The sequence below is a fragment of the Dasypus novemcinctus genome, chromosome 10 (genome assembly GCF_030445035.2).
Source record: "Dasypus novemcinctus isolate mDasNov1 chromosome 10, mDasNov1.1.hap2, whole genome shotgun sequence".
Lineage (NCBI taxonomy): Eukaryota > Metazoa > Chordata > Mammalia > Cingulata > Dasypodidae > Dasypus > Dasypus novemcinctus.
Genome location: NC_080682.1, coordinates 46,224,863 through 46,246,754, shown reverse-complemented (window position 1 = coordinate 46,246,754; position 21,892 = coordinate 46,224,863). Strand labels below are relative to the sequence as shown.

Genomic DNA, 21,892 nt, shown 5'->3' with positions numbered 1-21,892 from the left:
CTAGTTCCTCCTCTGTCCCGTCGTAGTGCTATGACCTTGGGGCCGTCTTAACTCCTCTGAGCTCAAGACCCTCATTTCGAAAGTGGTGGTACTTTCTCTTGGGGTTGTTGAGGGCATCAGGATGACTGTCATGACCCTTTGAAACAAAATGAAACCTGATCAGGGATGTCCTGTGCAACCCAGCTGTGAAGTGTAGAAGGGGCCTGGGAGGGGAGTGGTCAGGGACCTGGTACCCACCCCCCCGCCCACCCTCCTGGTGGAAAGATTTGCTTTCACGTTTCTTGGTTGTGCACGAGGAAGCCAGCTTCTGGGACTGGCCGAAACCTTGGCCGGCTGGTATGTGGCCTGGACACGGTGATCCTCTCCTATGGCCTGGGTCTCCTGGTCAAGGCGGCAGAAGGGAGGATGCAGGGGGCTGGACTTCCGGTCCCCGTGCTCTTGGGCTGCTCTGTTTTGGCATCATCAGAGACCTCGCTTCTTATTACTCCTCTCTCTATGGATAACATATCATGGAAGTGTTGGTTTGCTCAAAGAGCCTGCATTCATTAAGTAATGATCAGTTCTCTTCCCCATTTTCAGGATTATTCAGAAAGTCTTTTTTTAGCCCAAGGAAAACCAGAGTTCCCACACCGAGTTGATGATATTCTAGCTAGAAGCAAAGAAACACGATGGCATGTTTCGATGAGAATGCTCCGTGTCATCGCATGGACGCTGGACAGGCTTCTGGGCTGCTTTTGGGGCATTGTGAATATTCCCCCATCTGTGGACTCAGACCCCATCCCGGGACCCCTGGCTGGTGTGGGTGGGTGCTTGGTTCTGGCTTCCTGCTGACGGGTTCCCTGTCCAGCTTCCACACCGGTAGAGCGGGAAGGAGGGTGTGGGCGCCTCAGAGAGAAGTGCACAGCGGAGGCGAGGGGTCCCCCCAGAGGCCCCGTGCCCACTGACCATTGCTTCTTACATGTTGTTTCTTTCTCTTCTCCCTCTAGGCTTTATCCTGAAGTCTCCATCACAAGGAGGCCTCAAGAGACCCTTGACACCCTTCAGCTGGAAGGGAGAGGCACCGGGTGGAAGAGGTATGCTCGAACCTGGTGGGGCGGCATCGTCTCTATTTGAGTAAGAGGGTCTAGCCCCCTCCTCGCTCTGTCCGCCGCCCCATTTCTGAGCGAGAAGGCGCTCAGCGTGCAAAGGGGAGGCACAGCGAGAGGACTGAGGCGGAATGGGCCTCCCCGAGGGGGCGGCTGCTCCGCGAGGGGCCGTGGGCCCTGGTTGTTCTTTAGAGGTGACCCAGGAAATGAGGGTCTACAGATGGAAGCTCCAGGGGAAAACAGTTCCTGGGGGTTCACTGAGGGCCTGGCCTGTGTCAAGGACCCCTCCCACGCCCCACCCTGGCCCGCCGCAGCTTCCTCCCACCTGCCACGGTTTCAGCATTGCAGCAGGAAAATGCTGGTCAAGGTGAGCCTCCAATCGGCCACCACATTCCACATTGGGATTGACGGTGGAGAATCTTTGGTCTGCTTCTGGGGCTCTGGGAAGTCCTTTCCTGGGCTTCCCTTGATCCCTGGTGGCTGGCTGGGTGGGCGCATGGAAGTTTCCAGAATAAGGATCTGGGGCGTCCCCGCTCTGGTTTGGCCTCTGCCACCTCGGAGCCCTAAGCATGCCATTTCCCTCGTGGGCCTCGTCTTCTCATCAGTAAAACGGGGCAGCGGGGACTTCGAGCTCGTTTGGCCGCACGTCTCCAGCTTCTGAGGTTCCAGCCCCGGCGGCACTACAGGAAATGGCAGGTGTGGGGGGCCTGCCGGGGCACGGGGCGGAGTGGGGGCCCGAGGAGGCCCGTGGGGAGGAGAGGGGCTGGAGCGCTCCGAGGGCGTCGCGCTGCCAGGCACGGGTGAAGGACGGGGACCCAGGCCCTTGTGGGAAGACCACGGAGCCTGAGAGCAGGCGGGCCTGGGTGTGAGTCCCAGGCAACAAGAAGAGTGAAATAAAAACCTGCGTGGCAGCTTCTGTATGCCAAGGGCAGTGCTAAGCGTGCTGCAGGCATCATCTCACTCAGTCCTTTCAGCCACCCTGCCAGCTTGGCGCTGTTACCACCTCCATTTTAGGGAAAAGAAAACTGGGCCACAGAGAAGTGAAGTGACTTGCCCCAGGCCACACAGCAGGAGGAATGCAGCTGGGATTGAAAACCACTGCCTGAATTACTGTACCGTTCTCGTGTCCTTTGCTTCCCAGCTCTGTGACTTGAAGCTTAAGGTTAAAAGATAACTTTTTAGCTAACTCGCCTCTCTGAAATTCCATTTCCTGAAAACGACAACAACATAAAAGCGGCTTGTTTCCTTGCCTTCCATTTTTACGTTTTAAAATTTGGAATCTTATGAAACCACTGTGGGTCTTAATTTTCTTGTCTTAAAAGCACCTACCTCCCGGGGTTGTTCCAGGGAAAAGGTAAGATGAAGAAGGGGTGTAAGCTCCCCAGGCCTGGGATCGAAGGCTGCCCTGCTCAAGCCCCCTGGGGTGCTCAAGCCCCCTGGGGTGTGCAGGTGGCATTTTCTCTCTCGCTGATTCTGGTGCTGGGGCTGTGAAGTGCTTGGCTGCTTTTCCAGCCTCTGGTCTGTTACCCCCGGTCTCCACGGCCACCCTCTCCCTTTGGGAGCATGCCAGCTGCAGGCTCCAGGCTGGCAGGCTCTGTCCTGGGAGTCTGAGGCTCCAGGCCGTGGCTGGGGGCAGCGCCGAGGAGCAGCGAGGCCTGGGCCCGGGTCACTCTCACGCACAGCGTCGTGCCGCCGGAGCCATCGGCCCTGAGCCTGCAGGAAGCTGCTGCCACGTCCACGAGCCTGGGTCCCTCCTGGTTCTCCTAATCAGGAGAGGGCACTTCCCATCCCCGGAACCTTTCTTCTAAGGGTGTTTCTCCATCTGGTGAAGCTGTGGGCCTCCGTGTACGAGAGGGAAGGAGCTCTTGAAATACAAGAAAACGCAGCGAGGGCGCCGTTGGCTTAGCTCACCTGCAGGAGGGGAGCTGAGGGAGCCGCGCTCCAGCCTTGCCTCTCTTGTTAGCCAGGAAACAGATCAATGTTTCAAGCCACGGGGAAGGAGAGAGGTGACCTCCACGCAGCAGGCGGAGAGCAATGGGGAGAGCTTGGCAGCCAGAGCGCAGAGCCCTTCAGGAGCTTTCCGGATGCTCCGCGGCCTCGGCTTTGGGTCTGTACAATGGGCACGTAACGTGCCCCTCGCTGGGTGGCTGTGAGGCCGAGGCGACGCCTGTGGGAAGCGTCTGTGACACTTTGCATGTTGCCAGCCCCCTTGGAATAACGTAGCCTCCCCAGGGGGCCTCCATGAAGAGGCTTGGGCTGCCGAGACGTAAGGGCTGGGTGTTCGTGACCCGACAGCGGACTACCCTGGAGACACACGCCTCGCCCTGTGTGTGGGGCTGGGACAGGCAGTGCAGGGGGCCTGGGGTGCGTCGGCTCTCTGTTCTGACCTCCCTGGGGTGCGTCCTGGGTGCGAAGGTTCTTCCCAAGCCTCCTTCCCATGCCTCCTCCTTTCTGTAGAAATTAATCACTAAATCCTCCCCATACTCAGGGAGATGTTAATAAGCGCTCCGCAGAGGACAGCTGGGGTCAGAGAAAGTGGAGTGACTCCAGCCCTCACATCTAAAAGGCAGCAAGGCTGCGTTCCAGCACGGGGCTCTCACCTCAAGGACAGTGAGTTTGCCGTGGCCCTTTAATTGAAGGCTGCTCTAGGCCAAGTGCAGTGCTGAGTCCATTGCAGGCATCATCTCACGCAGACCTTTCAACCACCCTGGGATCTCGGCATTGTTATAACCGCCTTTAGAGAAGGAAAAACTGGGCCACAGAGAAGTGAAGTGACTTGCCCAAGGTCACACAGCAGTGACAAATGCAGCTGTAGCTTCATCCCACGGCACTCATGGCATCGTCCTGTGGCAGCACCCCACGGCAGCCACATAGCTCCTCACAGCACCACAGAGGCACTCCTCCACGTGTCCCAGCCACACCCAAGGTGCTGCTGAGGGTCCTCTGGTACCACTGGCAGCATCCACCCAGGCACTGCAGCTTGCCACAGCACCCAGAGAGGCACCCAGGCAGCCGTGAGGCACCCCTGAACACACAGCAGCACCCCATGATGCCCCATGGCACCCCTGAACACACAGCAGCACCCCATGATGCCCACAGTGCACCCCCGAACACACAGCAGCACCCCATGATGTCCACAATGCACCCCTGAACACATAGCAGCACCCCATGATGTCCACAGTGGCACCCCTGAACACACAGCAGTGGCACCCCTGAATACACAGCTGCACCCCATGATGCCCAGTGGCACCCCTGAATATACAGCAGCACCCCATCATGCCCACAGTGTACCCCTGAACACACAGCAGCACCCCATGATGCCCACAGTGGCACCCCTGAACACAGCAGCTCCCCATGATGCCTAGTGGCACCCCTGAACACACAGCAGCACCCCATGATGCCCCATGGCACCCCTGAACACACAGCAGCACCCCATGATGCCCTATGGTACCCCTGAACACACAGCAGCACTCCATGATGCCCACAGTGGCACCCCTGAACACACAGCAGCACCCCATGATGCCCTATGGTACCCCTGAACACACAGCAGCACTCCATCATGCCCACAGTGGCACCTCTGAACACACAGCAGCACCCCATGATGCCCCATGGCACCCCTGAACATAGCAGCACCCCATGATGTCCACAGCGCACCCCTGAACACACAGCAGCACCCACGATGCCCCGTGGCCTAGTCCCTGTGTTCTCCACCCAGCCTCGCACAGAGCTCGGCGCTCGGGCAGAATGGCGAGCCCCGGATGTGCTCATCTCCCTGCCGGCCCTCTGCAGCAGCAGGCCAAGTGAGCAAAGGCGACGTCTGCGAAGCATCGTGCCCTTCCCCTTGCTGAGACGTGACGGCAGGAAGGAGGTGGCAGAGGCCTGGCTGTCAGGGCAGAGCCCATCCCTGGGAGCCGGGCACCTGCTAATGTCACCAAAGGTGCTGGCCAGGCAGGGCTGGGCTTCCCAGAAGACAGAGGAGGCTGGAAAGCACGTTCCCCATGGGGAGGTGTGGCAAAGGGCTCCGTATGTGAATTAGGAAACAGCGTCCTTTCCCCCAGCATGCCTGGTAGCTGCGTGCTTGGTCCACAGCCTCCTCGGCCAGGTGCCTCTGGTGCTACAGCCCTGCTGGGCAGGGTCGTACCAGAGAGGAGCCTCTGTGTTTTGTGGTGGGTCTAGAAGTTACTTCAGCCATCTGTCCACCCATCTGTCCCTACTGAGCAAATTATTGCATTTCCACAATGTTTTCTAGAGCAATGGTTTCTTAGCTATGACACCCAAAGCTGAAGCAACAAAAGAAAAAACTAGGTAAATTGGACATCGTCAAAGTTAACAGCTTTTGTGCTTCAAAGGACACTATCAAGGAAGTGAAAAGATAGCCATAGAACGGAAGGAAACAGGAAGCAGATTTGGCCCAATGGATAGGGCGTCCGTCTACCACGTGGGAGGTCCGCGGTTCAAACCCAGGGTCTCCTGACCCATGTGGAGCTGGCCCATGCGCAGTGCTGATGTGTGCAAGGAGCGCCCTGCCACGCAGGGGTGTCTCCCGCATAGGGGAGCCCCACGTGCAAGGAGTGCGCCCTCTAAGGAGAGCCGCCCAGCGTGAAAGAAAGTGCAGCCTGCCCAGGAATGGCGCCACACACACGGAGAGCTGACGCAGTGGGATGGCGCAACAAAACAAGATACAGATTCCGGGTGCCACTGTCAAGAATACAAGCAGACACAGAGGAACAAGCAGTGAATGGACACAGAGAGCAGACAACTGGGACCGGGAAGGGGAGAGAAAAAAAATCTAAAAAAAAAAAAAGAATGGAAGGAAACGGGTCTCGCTGGGACCTGGGCCCCATGTGTGCAAGGCTCCGTGTGAGGAGTTGAGGAAGAAGAGGTAGCTGTAGGAATAGGAGTTTGCTCCCGAGAAAACGATAACGGCTGTTTCAAAAGGAATGTAAGCAGAGGCAGTTTCATTTAGCAGACACTCCCTTGAGGTCTTCTCATGCTCTCACTGGGGAGAAGGCTCTTGCCCTCATGGGAGTCTTAGTTTAGTTGGGGTGAGAGATACACAATCACAATTAGGGTCAGAAGGAAGGATGTGTGGCAGATGCAGGCGGCAGGCAGGTGGAAAGGGCATGCGTGCGCGTGCGTGTGTGCGTTTATATCCCTCCTCATTGCAAGTCGGGTCTGAGGATTATGAGAGTGCATGTGTTACCAGAAGGCCCAGGTGAAATAAGACAAGGAAAACTAAGCTGATGCTGAGGCAGTTAGTTCTCAGGGCGGGTTGAGTTAAAACTCTGCTTGGTGGGGACGGCCAGGAGAGGTCAAGGAAGGCCCACAGGGATACTGATGGCTGGCGTTGGGCAGTGAAGGATGGGTAGGAGTTTGCTGGGGGAACGACCGGGGAAGGAGGGGCTTCTTGGTGGAAATGGCAGCTTTCCCAAGGCAGTGAAGCTTGAGAAAACCCAGTGACTTGAAGAGATGGCAGCGCTCCTTAAATCTGGAGCAGAAGCTGGAGTGGCACAGGGAGGGGCGGGGTGGGTGAGGTCGGGTTTCCAAGAGTCTTGTGTGCCAAGCCAGTTAGACTCTGTCGAAGGGGAAGGACTTTCACGGGAGAGGAAGCAATCAGATTGATGTTTTAGGACCATCTCCAGGGTGATGGCCTGGGAGACAGTTTAGAGCAGTGGCTCTCAGCCACAGCCACAGCCCAGGACAATTGAACGAGCAGCCCTGGGGCTGGGACCCAGCGGCAGGAGATTTTAAAGCTACCCAGGTGATTGCAGTGTGCAACCAAGGCAGAGAAGGGCTGGTTTTAGAGGAAGATGAGGCACAGTTAGGGAGGCTGGGGGGGGGGGTGCAGTCCAGGGTGAGAGGATGTGGCCCCAAAGCCAAGCCACAGCCGTGGGGGCGGAGAGGTGGAGGTGGAGCTGAGAGGCTAGTAAGGGGGAGAGCCCCATCCTCCCTAAAGCGGGGGAAAGCCTCAGAGAGGCTGAAGTTGGAGGCAGAAGCCAGGGTGGCCCATGGGAGCTTGACTCGTCCCACCCCTCACCGCCCCCTCCACCATTTGTGACCGGGAGGGAGACCTGGCCCGGTCCCCGCTCTGCCGTGCTGTGTGGTGACCTTGGCCCAGGCACTCGGCTTCTCGGAGTCCCTTGCTTGCTTCTCTCAGGTGGATCAGTCTTCTCCACCTGATGGAGCAGAGGCTGGGTGGGCGTCAAATGTGGGTCAGCCATGCCGAGGCCGTGACGTTCCCAGCGGCGGCTGGATGCCTGGCGGAATGTTCCCCCCAGGTGGTCCTCAGTAGCGGCTTACATGCCTCCGGGGCCGCGGGGTTCACTGCCTGCCTTTGCCGCCTGCGCTGCCCGCGGCTGGACCTGACAGGTGAAACGTGACTCCTTGTGCTGAGTTAAGTCTCTCTTCTTATAGGCTGGCTGCTTGTCCCAAACCCGCCTTTGGGGCTGCAGAGAACAAGTGTGGTTTCTCTTCCTGCATTCCTAGCCCACTCTTCCTCACCTGCAGGCTCAAAGGTTGCAGCTGCTGCCACTGCCCTCTGAGGGTCCAGGCACAGGCCCTTCTTGATGACCCTCCTCTGGCTGGACTCCAGCCTGTACCTGGTACTTTGTTTCAGCCCCCAGAGCCAAGGTCAGAGCACCAGTTGTGTTCCGACCCTCCCCGTCCCCAGGGTGGTGGGACCGTCACCTCCCCCTGTCTGGACCTTTTACTTCTACCCGTGCAGCTGGAGCTGGAGTTGGGGGTCCCGTGATCCACATCCTCATGGAGGCACACTCCCCGACTGCTCATTGACTAGGGGGGAGAGGGGCTTACTCTTGCTACGTGCATCTCATTTATAAATCGTAGTGCATCTCATTTATAAATCGTAGAGCAGGTTAGCCCTGCAGGGAGAGCGGAGCTTTGGTGTTCGGTGGGTGCCAGGGCTATTTTTGAGCTAGTTATTAGCTTGGCCATGTGAGCTCAGTTTCCCCTCCTATTAAATGAAGGCAGTCACGGCCACTTGCAGGCTTTGCGGTGAGATGATGGAAACCACACGAGTAGCCCAGAGCCCCGGGAGGGGTCAACATTCCAGAAGACGGCGGCTGGCGCTACTGTCCTCATCCAAACCCCAGCCTTCATTCTTCCCCAGGTCTGGCGCAGGGCACTCCTGCCCCTCCTGGCTGTTCCCCCTCACTCGATGTTGGGGACCGCTTGTCAGGGGATGTGATGCACAGGCCAGCCCTGTGTCCTCCTGTAATTCACAAGCGCCTCTTGGTTCTTTTCTGCCTTTCCTGAATATTTGCCATCCCAGACCTTTTCCTTCTCTTCTTTTTCAACTTTCGTTTTAAATTTGCACAAGGAGGCTCATCCCAGGACCACCCACCCATCGTCCCTGAGCGGGTGGTGGAACTTCCCCCAGGATGTCCCCGTCTCCCTGGCACCGCTGGCTGTGAGCACAAGGCCAGGCAGACCTGTTCACTCTAGGGGTGACTGCTCCTAACATCCTGGGGAGATAGTAGTAAGTCCTTGCTTTTCACTTTAGGCAGCAAAAATGAGCAGAGTGCCCTTAAAAGGCTTTATTATTGTCTTTAACAATCACATATATTGTGTGGTGAATCACAGCTTAAGAAGAACTTCTGAGCAGCCAGTGTGACAAACAGGGAAGGATGTAGGAACCCTCTTTTCAGATGCTTTAGCAGCATCAGGGAGGGCAAGGGACTTTCCCAAGGTCACACAGCTATAAATGGTAGAGAAAGGCCTTGCCTGCAAATCTTCAGACCTAATCTGGTCACGTTCCACCATAGCCAGCGGCCTCTTTTATTAGTTGAGAGTGTGCGAAAGTAATTTAGATATTTTAGTTAATAGGCTACAAATAAAGAAAAAAGACAGCATCAGCTGGCAGTGCTGCTTTGTTGGCTGTTGCGGTTTATTACCTGCCCAGAGCTGCTGATGTACGAGGAAATGAACTGTGCCATTCCTTGTGCTTTAGGGTTTGCAAAGACGCCTGCCCCTGTGGGCATGGGCCGGACCATGTTAGGAAGGAAAGGCACTGCGAGGCAGAGAAAGGAGCTCTGGGCGCCTATGTTTAATCGTGGCTATGTGGCTGTTGATCTGAGGGAGCTCAGGCTAACTCCCTTACATTCTCTGAGCCTCAGTTTCCAGGCCTGCAGAATGGGTGTTGTGATAATACCTAGCCCAGCCCTGGTTTGAAGGCAGATGCCAGATGTGAGTATGAATTCTTTTATTCAGTACGCATTTGTGAGCCAGGCACTGCTGGGGATATCACGGTCAAGGCCAGTTGGGGAAGAGAGACCTGGAACAAGTAAAACGAGCTGTGCACACTGAGTGTCGGCCAGAATAGGCGCTACGAAGAGGAGGCAGGAGAGGGAGGCGCCGAGCATGGCTGGGGTAGTGTGGCCAGGTGTTACTGGAGGGTGAGGCTTGCCATCATCTGGGGGAAGAGTGTTCCTGGACGAGGGGGCGGCGAGGGCGAGGGCTGTCAGGTGGGCGTGTGGTCCGTTGTTGGAGGACCAGCGGGGAGGCCAGGGTGCTGGAGCCAGGCACAGTGTGCAAGGAGAGAAGGTCAGGAGGGAGTGGGAGACCAGCTGGCCTTGCAGTCCAGGGCGAGGACTTTGGACTTGGCCTTCAGTGTGGTGGAAAGCGACGGAGCAAGGAAGAGACAGGACCCTGTCCGCGCTTTACTGAGACCACACTGGCTGGCTGCTGGGTGGAAAACAACGCAGGGGCAGGGAGACCAGCATGGAGGCCGCGTTTAGAACCTGGGCCAGAGGCGAGGTGGTTGGGAAGGGTGAGATGGTGGTGGAGGTGCCGAGAAGCCGGAACGTTCAGGATCTGTTTTGAAAGGAGAGCTGACGGGACTTGCTGGTAGGTTGGATGGGATGAGAAGGAGGGAGCCAAGGCTGACTGCAGAGTTTCCGCCTGAGGTGGAGGAGCTGCTGGGGGGCTTTGGTGGTGGGTGGGGGGCATACCAAGCTCTGTTTGCGATCGTTCAAGTTGAGATTAGCCCTCCTGGTGGAGGTGGCCAGGAGGCAGATGGAGAAGGTTTGCCTGGAGTTTAGGGGTGAGACTGGGGCTGGAGAGACCGATTTGGGAGCTGTCAGCTCATAGAGGGTTTTTCAAACCTTAAGCCCAAATGAGACCACCAGGTTGGGAGCATAGATGGAGGAGAGGTTGGGGATGGAACTGAGCTACGAGCAGAGCGGCGTCCGCGAGCCCTGGGGAGGTTGCTCCTGGCGGCTGCCTGGAACTTCCCAGAGGGCGGCTCATCCAGGTCATCAGGCAGGAGGTTTGCTCAGTGCCCTGAAGAGCTGTTGGGAGGCACGGAATGAGCCTCGCCCTTTGTATTTGCTACCCTTACGCAGCTGGCCCAGATGGGTTTGAAGACAGAGGTGAGCCCCAGGGAAAAATGTCCGAGGACCGTGATTCCAGCTTATAACTCAAAGAGGAGAAAGTTCTCCCCCACAACCACCCCATGGCACCTTCCGCATGCACCAGGGCCCGGCAGTGGAGGAGAAGGGGCATCCACGTTGGGGCCTGCTGTGTGGCTGGATTTGAGGATGTCCATGGGCCTGGGCTGGTGCATAGTCTAGATTAGTCCTGCTTGGCCATCCACCTGCCGGTGCGATTTACGGGATAGCAGTGCCCCTTCCTGGGAGTCCAAATCAGGGCCCTCACTTCCACCCACCCCATGTGAAGCCCCACCCTTGCTCCTACCAGGTGGGCTCACCAGGTGGTGGGTGGCACGGCTGCCACAGGTGCTCAGAGGATCTTGAGACACAAGTGCTGGGAATGGGCTTTGTCAAGGGCGGTCGTTGGCTGTTGGAGTAGATTCTGGAGCTGGCTGAGGGCTGTTGTGGCCACAACAGAGGGGGAACCTTAGGCCAGGAGAGAAGGGAGAGGCTTGAGGAGGGGGCGGAGATGAAGGCCTGTGCCTTGCTCGAAGTTTTGGATAGATCCTCTGACGTCCTCGCTATTCCTTCACCCATTCCTTCATTCACCCAAAGCATTTACCCAGTACCCCTTTGCCCCAAGCGTGAAGCTGTTTATCTCTGGGTTCCAGAGGTAAAATGACACCTAGTGTCTGTCCTGAAGAGCACACAGTTCAGCCCAGATGCTGGACGTAAAACAGAAGAGGTGTGACAGGGGCAGACCTGGGGTAGCCAACACCTGGGCCAGATGATGTTTCAAACTTGCCTCCTCCATACAAGCACAGTATTTTCAGTAATTATGATGGGAGACAAAAGTAATTATAATACTAGGCAGAAAGAAACCCAGATAGGGGAAATTTTCTTTTTGTGAACTTCATCTGTATAGCCATGCCAGAACACAAAGGAATAAACAGTGTAGTATTAAAAAGGAAAAGAGAATGGATTAACTCCCTTTAATTGCATTAATCTGTATTTTGGGAAAAAGAGGAAAAATGACATGACACATAGACCTCCAAAAAAGTGAACCCCACAAAGTGCGGGGAATAGTTTGCAGAGAGAATGAGAGCCTTGGCAGTGATTCACCTTCTGTGCCAACGTCCTTGTAATCACCGGGCTCTCTCCTTGTATGCTTCAAATCGACTGTTTAAATGCAGGAATGTCTAGTACCTTAGGGGTTGGAGATGCGATCTGCTCCCAAAGAGAATCCAAATGATTCTGAATCTTTATTCTCCCAGTGAACACACACAGCAGAGTCTGCATGTGCCAGGGCTTGGCTGTACAAGTGGGTGTTCTCTGAATTATCTTCCATGTAGGCACAATGTTTATTAAAGGATAAGTAATAAAAATGTGTTCATTTGAAGCTTACATTCATATTACTAAAACTCACCAGTGACTGCAGCAATTGTTTGGAACTTCAACCTTTTCTTTTTTCAGAGCAGAGTATTTTATCACTGGCATTATTTAGAATTGGCAGCTTTTAGGTGGTTTTATGTTTGTTTTTAAATTCCCTACAGACAATTAATTCCCCTTATTGCATGGAGCCGGGGCAGCCCGTTCTGACTGGCCCACCCTTGGCATGCCATTAGCAAGGTGGTTCCAAGAGTGTTGTTCTGGGGGTGGGAGCAGGGGGAGGGTGGGAAGGGTGGGGGTGGGAGGGGTGGAGGGGGCCCGCATGGGAACCTGAAGACTTGGAGCAAGAGCCCCTATGCCTGAGTCTTGCATATGACTAGGTGGTTTCCAGGGAGAAGAGATGGAGAAGGGCATAGAGGCTGGGCAGACCTGGCGTCCCGGGGGACTTCGGCTCCAGCTCCTGCCCGGGTTCTGGGCACTTCGGGCATTGAGCGCTCCATCCTCACCACGAGTCTGCCCTGTGGATGGGGAGGCAGGCAGCATCTGTCCTGGGGAGCCGGTCCCCCCTGCCCAGTGGGACCCCTGCCCTCTCCTCCTCTCTCTGTCCCTTGCCCTCTTAGCAGAGCAGTCCATGGAGGCAGACCTTCTAATTAAAAATCTCGTAGATATCAGGAGGTAAGCATCCAGGGGTTTTGTTTTTAATTTCTGCCGAGACTCCCCAGAGAGTCATTTCGGTAGGAAATGTTGCTTCAGAGCTGAGGTTTTCTCCCAGACTTCAAAGACAGGCACTTGGGGCTTCTTGGGAACACATCTGTTTAAACTGAACTTGCACCAAGAGGCAGGCCTGTCCCCAGGAGAGGGATGGGGTAAAGGCACGGGGTGCTGAATCTGTTTTCTGTCTCGGGGAGAATGCCCCAGGCTTGTTCCTGCACCTTGCCAATGTGCCCCTTGCTGGATACAGACTCCCCGTAAATACAGGGGAGTGGGTAGCAGCAGTCAGGCTGGAGACTTGTTTTTTTTTTTTTTAGCAAAAATTTTTTGTTGTCTTTTTTTAAAAAAGATAAATAGATCACACAAAACGTTACAGTAAAAAACATAAGAGGTTCCCATATACCCCACTCCCCATCCCCCCAACTCCTCCCACCTCAACATCCCCTTTCATCAGTGTGGCACATTCACTGCATTTGGTGAATGCACCCTGGAGCACTGCCACATCGCACAGACCATCGTTTACATTGTAGTTCACACTCTCCCCTAGTCCATCCAGTGAGTTATGGCAGGATATACAGTGTCCAGCATCTGTCCCTGCAATTTCATTCAGGACAACTCCAAGTCCGAAAGAGACTTGGTTTTGTGATGTCTGCTGTCCACACAACATCCAGGCCCACGACTCAGAGGTCTCCCCACGCAGAAAAGAGAGCAACCAAGAGCTGGGACAACCGGGCTGCCCCTGCCAGCCTGGCGCACTGCCGGGCCCTCGGGAGTCACTTTCCAGTGGGGATTTCCCAGGTCCTGGCACGTTGCACTAGCAGATGCTCCTTTGCCTTCCCTCCCTCCCTCCCCACTTTCTTCTTTGCTTCCTGTCTCCCCCAGTCACTGAGCATCCACTGGGATACCAGAGATTAAAAATTCCCAATCCCCGTCCTCAGAGAGCTCCCAGTCTGCTAGGAGAACCAGGTTATCCTCAACAGATAAGAAAAATCGAGCACCTCGGCTGCATGTGCGTGTGTGTATGTTTGTGCTACTGTTGTTAAGATCATAAAACTTTACAGGGAGCTTGGAAAATCGAGGGAAACGTAATCACTCAGTCCCCCTCCGGGCCAAGAGACCCGTTTGTTTCCTGCCTTTGTTCACACACAGGTGCGTGCTTGTCAGGCGCCCTGCCGCTGGGAAGTCTGCGCAGTTTGGCTTCCTGCTCTTCCGCGCTCATCGCCTCCCGCTGCCCGGTGGCGGCGGTGGGAGTTCTTCCCGGGCTTCGCTGGCCTGGGAGGGCTCTGCAGGCAGGCCGTCGGGGCGGCGGTGCCAGATTCAGCGAAGAAAAATGCAGGGCGCCCAGTTAGATTTGAACTCACGAAGTCAGTGAGTAATTTTTAGTATACATGTGTCCCAGGTCCTATTTGGGATAGAGATGGAAAAATTAATTGTTGTTTATATGAAATTCAAATTTAATGAAGCTCTGTGTGTTTGAACTGGCAGCCCCACCTGGCGTATCTCTGGTTGCATGGGGTCAGTGCCACTTTATTTAAGGACAGCAAAAACGATCTGGCTGATCATTAGGTGGGAAACACCCTTGCTAACTTGAGTCTCTTCCTTTCTGTCCCTCCCGCCCTGGCTGGCAACTCTGATCGCCACTGCTCTATGGTTTAGCAGACGCGGAGGTCACTGAACCCAGCTCCTTTGGCCCCTCGAGGCACAGCCATCCCTTCCCAGCCTCCTTCTTGGGAGCCTCCAATGACTGCAGGTGCTCGGTTTGCTCCTTGGAAGTGGGTGGAAGGGGCTGGTGGAAGATGGGGGCTAGCACTCCCTCTTGGGCCACAGAGCTGCTTCCTCCAGCACCCACCAGCATGCCTGGCAGCGATGGAAACAAGCAGTGTGTGCTCACTGCCTTGTCAGAGAGAGAGCACCATTTGCACTTGCTGGTTTAGGGCTGCAAACCACAAAGGTTGGTAGCATCTTTCATTCCATCAATGAACTTACCTTCCATTCTAAAGCAGCTTCAGGATGCTAAAAATATAAATCTACATGGCAGAAAGTAAAAAGATAAAGCAGTTGACAAGTCGGGAAAGACAGGGCGTTGCCTTGTGGTTAAATGGACTTTCTGTTGAACTGAGGGTTAAGTACAAGACTCGTTTGGATTCAACCTCTGTGCTGCAAACCTTTCTAAAATGTATTCGCCACTTCCTGTTTTGTCTGAGTGCACCGTAATGACCGTAATCGAACCTCTTTGCTGCTGGAGGTTCTGGTAGGGCACCGGGCTCACTGCTGTAAACGTCAGTCCTCGATGCCTGGACCAGTTCCTGCCTTCGGAACGTGCTGCGTAGGCGGGTGTGCTCTGCGGTGCCTCCACATCCACTGCCGTCCTCTCGCTTCCCAGCTCCCCTGGGGCAGTGGCTTAGGACAGGAATGAATAAATCCACTTTAGGGCCGTGGGCACCGAGTTCCACCAGGCGAAGGATTTGCCCCAGGTCACGTCAGGCTGGTGGAGGTCCCGGGCCTGAAGTCAGCAAAGGCAGCTGGGCTGAATTTGCCTTAATTTAAATCCTGACTCTCACTTGCTGGCTGGAGACCTTGGAAAACTATTAGGCTTCTCGAGCCTCAGTTTCTTCATCTGTGAATTGGGCATCATAACCTTTCCTTGCAGAGCTGCTGCTGTTTAAGTGAGGGAATGATGTGGAAGGGCTGCACATCAGGACCTTCATATATGTGAAAGGAAAACCGTGCCCCTATTCCCCCACCCCCAATAAAATAAGACACGTCCTGGTGTGCCTGGATGCTGAATCTGGCTGCCTTCCATGTTGCTGTCCTTCCTTCTCTGTGCGCCAGTGGTTTCGTGCAGGAACAAAACGTCTGGACTTGGGGAAGCGGCTGTGGCTCAATCAGATGGGCTCCCGTCTACCATATGGGAGGGCCTGGGTTCACGTCCCAGGGCCTCCTTGTGAAGGCAGGCTCACCTGCATGCTGCAGAGAGCAGCCTGGCCCGCAAGCGCCACCAAGCCCGCAAGCGCCACCCAGCCTGCAAGCGCCGTGACTCAGCAAGGTGACACAACAAGAAAGGGAGACAAGCAAAAACACAAAGAATGCGCAGTGAATGAACACAGAGAGCAGACAAAAAGCAAACCGCAAATGGGGGAGGGAAATAAATAAATAAATGCAGACACACAGGAGAACACACAGTGAATGGACACAGAGAGAGACAGCAAGCAAGATGCGAGGTGGGGAAATGAAAAAAAAATGTCTGGGCTTGAATCCCGCCTCCACCCCCTCCTCACTCTGTGACCTGGGGCAAGTGACCTAATACTTCTGGATTTCAATTTTTCATCTGTAAAATGGGGTCGTAATTGTGACTTGCCTCCTAGGGCTGCTGTGAGGATTAAAAGGAAGGGATCTGGGCCTGGGGCAAATGCTTAGAATCGTCATTCTAAGACTTGGTTTAATGAGTGCAGGTTAACTACAAGCTGCCTGGGATTGGATTCGTGTCTTGACCATCTTAAGAAGCTTGAGATTTGGGTCTCAGCTCCCTGTTGATGCCCCAGGAGTTTGCACGCCAGCTGCGGGGAGGGCAGGCGGCCCGTCTCCCTTGGGCCAGCTTCCTGTCTGGCTGATGTTTACCCCTCCCTGGGTGCTCCCTGGGCCTGGGGAAGGACACACCAAGAGCGACCTGCTGGCGACTTTTGGGGACCCGTGCCCCACCACGGACCCTACCAGGAGATGCTGGGCCTCAAATAGCCTCTCTGTTCTGGATCTTCTGTGCTCCCTCCCCCAAAAGTCATACGTTTCTAGCATTTCAAGAAGGCATTTGTTTTTCTCCTCTAAGGATCCAGGGAGCACAGAGGTCTATCTGTGGGAGACCCCTGCACCCTCCATGGGAGATCAGGGTGGGGTGGGGAGGACGCTTTGCCAAGCCTAACCTGGCCAGGGAGGCTCCTGTTCTGGCCTCAGGGCTGCAGGTCAACGGCTCCTTGGGTTCTGCAGGCAAATCTGCTTCAGCTCCAAAGTAAATGATCAGCGCACACGGTGCCCGGCCACCTCCCGTCCTCCAGTGCACACACTTCCAGACACCCTCCAGGGGCCTTTGGGGGGATGGTGGCAGCTCAGTAAATAGTCACCCTGGTATTTTAGGAGAGGAGCGACAGCCTGCGTGCAAAGCCCCGGGGCAGGGCTGCTTTATTTATGCATTTATCTTTAATGGGAAGGCTGAGAGAAACTGCATGGTTTGTGAATATTTACAGGCAAATTACTAGAGGGAGGAAATGAATTCATTCTCTCTCCTCTCCCATGGTTAATAGATCACACTGTGGTGCCCCGAGTGCCTTCCTCCCACATCCCTCCCTTTGCTTTCTTTCAGTTCATTGTAGAATTTATGCCAGCTCTGGAAGGGCAGGCTGGGCAGTGCATCGCCTTAATTTGCCCTGCACTGATTAAGCACCTACTGCATTCCAAGCCCTCATTCAGGTGCTGGGGGTAATCAAGGTGAATAATGTGTCTCACCTTCAGGGATCTCCCAGGCCAGGGGACTGAGAACAAAGAACAGCGCGCTCTACTGAGGGAACTCTGTTCTTTGAGACCTCCGAGGAGGGGGCAGGGCTCGACAAGGAGTGCCACTTGCTCTGGGCCTTGAAGGATGCTTTTCCCAGCCACCCAGGCAGAGGAAAAGCACGAGGAAACACTCAGAGGTGTCAAAAGATGGGACTTAGGGGGGCAAGGGGCCGTGAGGAGTCTGGTGACCTTCAAGCATAGGACCTGTGGGCGGAAGTAGCAGGTAGAGTTAGAAATGGAGGTTGGGCTGGATTAGTTCTATTTTCGAGCTAGGGGAGGTTGCTGGGAAGAGACGCGATCGCCCACAGTTGCCCAGTTTCCGATAGCCAGGCTGAACACACCTCCTCTTATAAGGGACTGAGCTGGGGAGGGACTTAGGGGAGAAGAGGATTTCTCCCTCGTCTCCCCTTTCCTTGGGGCCAGAAGGAGCACTGTGAGGCAGGATGTGCTGTCCCTCCACCCTCCCTTTTCCATGCAGACATCACTAATCATATGTGGCCCAATTGAGTGGGCCGCAGAATCTCCAGTAAAGCATGCTGGGCAGGCACTACCAGTCGATAAGAGTTTGCCCTCCAGATAAAAGGTGGAGGGTCTTAGAGTGGGGAACTAGACCTCAGAGCAGCCTTGGCAATGGATTTGTGTGAGGAAATTGTGCCTTCTCTCTGGGCCTCAAATTGCTCACCTGTAAAATGGGGAGAGGGATAGCCCAGTTGATCTTGGAGGAATTTCGCAGCACTAGCCAGCCACTTGTTTAGCCCCATCATTTATTCATACTCTCCGCAGCGTTACTGTGCACCTGCTAGGTGCCGGCATTGGCTGGACCCCTGGGAGTACCTTAGTGAACAGGTAGCCAAGGCTGGCCAGGTGGCGCTCACAGTCCTGAAACCTGTGATTCTGAGAACATCGAGCATGCAGGCTGACCGTGACTGTTCCAGACAGACAGCAACCAGCAGCGCAAGCCTGCCCAGTGGCTGGGAGGCACGGGAATCCCTTGGGGCATCGGTCACGGTCCCTGGGCCCACACGCCAGGCAGCCGCTCAGGGAAGATGAGATGCCATGGGCTCCAGTCTGCAGTCAGAGCCACGGCCCAGGCTCCTGCTAGGCAAGGCAGGGACGGTGTGCAGCCACCGGTGTCTGGCCTGGGAGCCTGCCCAGGACTTGACCTCTCGATGCTTCTCAGCAGGGAGGAGCTTCCATCTCGCTCGGTTTCCTTCTGGGTTCACCTTTTCCTCCCTTGCTTGCTGCCCCCACCTTACGTCTTGAGGTGTGCCATGGATGCGGGGGGTGGTTCTCTCTTGCTGGCTTCCCACTTTACTCCCATCACGTGAAGGGAGCAGGGGAATTTCAGAACTGACCATGGACTTCTCAGGCCCTCTAATAAAAAATAAAAATAATAGTTAGCTCTCAAATGCTAATATAAACATGAAGTCCTTTTTTTTAGTTCAGTGAAGGCCCCTCCTGGACCTGCTATGGGCAGAGGGAATGGGACAGACGGCTGCTGTTGGCCCTGGGGAAGGGACAGTGAGCCTCCGCAGCTGGGAGCCTTTCAGATCAGGAATGGGGCTAAAATTTGTCCACCCCATGGAGAAAATGGCCTATGCCGCCTTGGCCTTGTTAAAATGCAGTCTACCTTCATTTGCTTCAGATGGGCACGCACACACTTGCTGCATGCTCTGCCTGCACGCTCACCTTCCCATGCACACGTCTATGCACACACCTACACGCAGGCCTGTGCACACTTATGCACACAATTGCACATACCCACACATACCTGCTCGCTCGCCTGCACACATCCCAGATACATGCACACACCCGCCCGTGCAAATGCCTTCACACCTACATGCCTGCCCCCACCCCCTCACCCACTCCCATGTCCTTCCCTGCACACACTCCTTCCTTCACACCAGGCCTGTGACTTATGTGCTTCCTGCTCATTCCCACACACTCACGCATGCCTTCACATGCCGCAGCCAAACTTTGGGCTGACCTTTGTTGTTTCCCAGCTAGAGGCTACAGGACCTTAGGTTGTCCCCCTGTAGCCAGAGCACAGCAGGGTCTCGAGAGAGGGTGGGAAGTTTGAGTCAGGGAACAATCTTGGGCCCAGTTCAACTGCCCTCTGTTGGTGATTACATTTTCTGACCCCTCCTGTTTCATACCTCCCTCTGTCCACCCCTTCATCCATCCATCGATCCATCAATCCATCGATCCATCCATCCATCCACCCATCCACCCACCCATCCATCCATCCCAGCACATATTGATAGCAGCAAACCAGACAGAAACCTGGCCTTTGCCCTCTGGTACTTACCTTCTGATTATAGCTCACTGACCTCATCATTTCCTTTTTGGTTCTGAGTTTTATTAAGGAGAAAACATGGAAACTTGATACTTGTTTTTGGACCCGGAAACTCTGGAGCCCAGTCTCAACCCCTTGCCATCTGTGTATCATGTCACATACCCCCAAGCCTCAGTTTCCCCATCTGTAACATGGGGTCATAAGACCTCATTCCAGCGAGGCCATGGATTCTGGGATGGCAGTTGTGAGCACGGCCTTGAGGACTTCTGTATCCATCAACAAAAGCCTCCTTAAAATGCAGGAGGGAGGGGATAAAATAAACTGACTGTAACCTGCCAGCTTCCTGGTGCTGGGGTGAGAACCAGGGGACGTTGATGAGGAATTTCGAAGTGCTTGGTGAGCCTCTGAGCCTGTCTGTGAAATACCTACGTTTCATGATATCTTGGTGTGACAGGCATGGCTGCTATAACAAAGCGCCATGGGCAGTTGGCTTAGACAACAGAAGTTCATTATCCCTCAGTTCTGAGACTGAAAGTTCAAAAGCAAGGTGTCACCTGAGCCATGCTTCCTCTTCAAGGGGACGATCTGTTCCATGCCTGTCCCCTTCTGCCGGGCACCTGGCAGTCCTTGATGTTCCTTGGCCTGTGGCAGCATGACAATCTCTTCCTCTCTCCAGTGGTGCCCTCTCTCGCTTACCGACCATCCAAATTTCCTCTGCTAAGGAGGACACCAGTCATATTGGATTAAGGTCCCACCTTAATCCAGTTTGTCCTCCTTTTTTTTCTTTTATTTTTTTTAAAGAAATTTTATTTCAACTTCAAAAAATAAAATAGCGGACAAAAGTCAGCTTCATAAATTATGGAAGCATTACTTTTAAAAAAATCCTATCCAACATAACCATCCCAGGGTCCACAGGATGGAGGAATAGAGTATGGATTAGAGTGGACTTACTGGTGTTCTGCTGGGGAACTATTGTGATTAGTAAGGGAAGAAATTGTAGTCGTGATGTGGAGAGGGTGGCCACGGTAGCTGCTGAGGGTAGGAAGAGGGAAGAAGAGATATGATGTGGGGGCATTTTCAGGACTTGGAGTTGTCCTGGGTGATACAGCATGGACAGGTGCTGGAGACTGTGTGTCCTGTCGTGGCCCACTGGGTGGACTGGGGGAGAGTGTGGACTACAATGTAGACCACTGTCCGTGTGGTGCAGCGGTGCTCCAGAATGTCTTCACCAGGTGCATTGAATGTGCCACGGTGATGGAAGAGGCTGTTGATGTGGGAGGAGTGGGGTGGGGGGGGTGGGGGATATATAGGGACCTCATATTTTTTTGAAAGTAACATTTAAAAGAATATAAAGAAGGGGAAAAAATCCTATCCAGGCACATTTATCTTATTTAATCCTAAAAACAAGCTTAATTGTTTCTCCAGTGTTCCAAAAGATGCATAAATAAGCACAGATTAGTTAAATGGCTTGACCACTCTCTCCTTGTTAGTGAAGAAAATGAAAAAAAATAAAGCTTAATCATATTCACATCTCATAAAACTAAACCCCATATTCTTGTTTTGATCCTTAGCATTGATATAGTACCTTCTTTGCCTTTGCTATAAAAATATTACAATATTATTAACTATAGTCTATAAGTCACATTATTAACTATAGTCTGTAAGTTACAATATTACAATATTAACTATAGTCTATAAGTTACATATTACAATATTATTATTAACTATAGTCTGTAAGTTACATTAATATTATTCCCATGTATCATGATATTCTTAACACCTTGTAATAGAGGAACATTCTTGTATTTGTATTATTAACGACAATCCTTATCTACCCCCCAAATCACTGTATTACACAGTCCCTAGATTATCCCTTAGCTGTCTTTCAATTAGCATGAACCTCATTGGCCTCTTTTTAATAATGACATCTGCAAAGACCCTCTTTCCAAATGGTGTCACATTACTGGCCCTGGGGTTAGGACTTGAATGTATCTTTTAGGGCAAAAAATTTCAATCCAAAGCAGTTGAGAAAGGACTGGCTTATCACACACATGAAGGAAAGAGGATAGTCTAGCGCTTCCTCTGAGAGGCCAGGAGCGCAGCCAGAGCTGGTGGCTTGGTCGCAGTGTATCCGCCGCCTCGCTGGACACGGGGCGGGTCGTGCCTCTCGGCCAGTCCCGCCGTGTCTGTGGCGCATAGGCGGTGAAGCCTGCTGGTGAGCGCTTGGAAAACTCTCCTGCCTGGTGCATGCCCAGGGAGCGTTGCTAGATGGGCCCACAGCTACCCCTAACCTGGTCCCTTGGGGGAGGAGGAGGCTCCTAGATCCCGTCCAGATGCTGGGGCTGCGGGGGCCTGGGGGGACCTGGGGGTGGCTCAGGTATAGGACACTGTTCCTGGGCACTGGAAACCCTGATGAAGAACTTCTAGGGCAATGAGCCTCGCGCACTCACGTGCAGAGGGACGACCGTTAGCTTGTG

The 21,892-nt window shown here is 54.1% G+C and overlaps 1 protein-coding gene across 1 annotated transcript in view; it reads left to right on the top strand.

Annotated features, from left to right (window-relative positions):
* Nucleotides 1-21,892, top strand: part of TSPAN18 (tetraspanin 18) — a 190,504-nt gene that overhangs the window by 31,985 nt on the left and 136,627 nt on the right. The window contains exon 2 of the mRNA XM_058305489.2: nt 987-1,073. The gene's annotated coding sequence lies outside the window, so the exon portion shown is untranslated. The remainder of the gene's footprint in view (nt 1-986; nt 1,074-21,892) is intronic.